The 2,028-nt window shown below is 48.7% G+C and overlaps 1 non-coding gene across 1 annotated transcript; it reads left to right on the plus strand.

Annotated features, from left to right (window-relative positions):
- The first annotated feature begins 1,582 nt into the window (after positions 1–1,582).
- On the plus strand, positions 1,583–1,738 carry LOC122092545. Its single transcript, XR_006144199.1, has one exon. It is a non-coding gene; the product is annotated as a 5.8S ribosomal RNA (ribosomal RNA).
- The last annotated feature ends 290 nt before the right edge of the window (positions 1,739–2,028 follow it).

Consider the following 2,028-nt stretch of genomic DNA (forward strand, 5'->3'; position numbering starts at 1 on the left):
GGGAGGTAGTGACAATAAATAACAATACTGGGCTCATCGAGCATGGTATTTGGAATGAGTACGATCTAAATCCCTTAACGAGGATCCATTGGCAGGCAAGTCTGGTGCCAGCAGCCGCGGTAATTCCAGCTCCAATAATGTATATTTAAGTTGTTGCAGTTAAAAAGCTCGTAGTTGGACTTTGGGATGGGTCGATCGATCCACCTCACGATGTGTACCGGTCGTCTCATCCCTTCTGTTGACGATGCGCTCCTGGCCTTAATTGGCTGGGTCGTGCCTCCGACGCTGTTACTTTGAAGAAATTAGAGTGCTCAAAGAAGCCTACGCTCTGGATACATTAGCATGGGATAACATCATAGGATTTTGGCCCTATTACGTTGGCCTTCGGGGTCGGAGTAATGATTTACAGGGATAGTCGGGGGCATTCGTATTTCATAGTCAGAGGTGAAATTCTTGGATTTATGAAAGACGAACCACTACGAAAGCATTTGCCAAGGATGTTTTCATTAATCAAGAACAAAAGTTGGGGGCTCGAAGACGATCAGATACCGTCCTAGTCTCAACCATAGACGATGCCAAACAGGGATCGGCAGATGTTGCTTTCAGGACTCCGCCAACACCTTATGAGAAATCAAAGTTTTTGGGTTCCGGGGGGAGTACGATCGCAAGGTTGAAACTTAAAGGAATTGACGGAAGGGCACCACCAGGAGTGGAGCCTGCGGCTTAATTTGACTCAACACGGGGAAACTTACCAGGTCCAGATATTGTAAGGATTGACAAACTGAGAGCTCTTTCTTGATTCTATGGGTGGTGGTGCATGGCCATTCTTAGTTGGTGGAGCGATTTGCCTGGTTAATTCCGTTAATGAACGAAACCTCAGCCTGCTAACTAGCTATGTGGAGGTGACCCTCCACGGCCAGCTTCTTTGAGGGACTATGGCCGTTTAGGCCACGAAAGTTTGAGGTAATAACAGGTTTGTGATGCCCTTAGATGTTCAGGGCTGCACGCGCGATACATTGATGTATTCAACGAGTCTATGGCCTTGGCCAACGGGCCCGGGTAATCTTTGAAAATTTCATCATGATGGGGATAGATCATTGCAATTGTTGGTCTTCAACGATGAATTCCTAGTAAGCACGAGTCATCAGCTCACGTTGACTACATCCCTACCCTTTGTACACACCACCCGTCGCTCCTACCAATTGAATGGTCTGGTGAAGTGTTCAGATCGCGACGACGTGGGTGGTTCACCACCGTCGATGTCGTGAGAAGTCCATCGAACCTTATCATTTAGAGGAAGGAGAAGTCGTAACAAGGTTTTCGTAGGTGAACCTGCGGAAGGATCATTGTCCATACCTGCCCAGCGAGACCCATGAACATGTTGCGTTGTGCGATCAAGGTAGGGCGTGGGAGCGTGAGCTCCTTCCTTCCCCACCCTTGTGAAATGTCGGCCTACGATCCTTCATAGCTTTCGACCCAAACACAACACAGTTGGCGCCAAGGAACTCACAACGAAAAGGACATGACATCATTGCGCCTTTGGTGTGGTGTGGTCATCCTAGATCCGAATCTTTATCTTAACGACTCTCGGCAACATATATCTCGGCTCTTGCATCGATGAAGAACATAGTGAAATACGATACTTCATGTGAATTACAAAATCCCATGAACCATCGAGCCTTTGAACGCAAGTTATGCCCTAGGCCATCGGGCTGAGGGCACGCCTGCTTGGGCTTCATGCATCATGTTGCCCCACCTCCTTTACCCCTTGTGGTGGTGGTGCAGAGCGAAGATTGGCCCCCCGTGACTCTGTTTGAGGTGCGATCGACCCAAAATCAAGTGTTCCTTGCGTAGCAAGCGTCACGATGAGTGGTGGGTCGAGCCACTTTTCCATTGTTCGGACATTGTGTGTGTTCTGCTCCCATTGGGCTCTGGTGACCTTGATTGCCATTCGATGGCATTTCAACTGCGACCCCAGGTCAGGCGGAGCTACCTGCTGAGTTTAAGCATATCAATAAGTGGAGGACA

Source organism: Macadamia integrifolia, chromosome 10 (genome assembly GCF_013358625.1).
Source record: "Macadamia integrifolia cultivar HAES 741 chromosome 10, SCU_Mint_v3, whole genome shotgun sequence".
In the NCBI taxonomy this organism is placed as follows: Eukaryota; Viridiplantae; Streptophyta; class Magnoliopsida; order Proteales; family Proteaceae; genus Macadamia; species Macadamia integrifolia.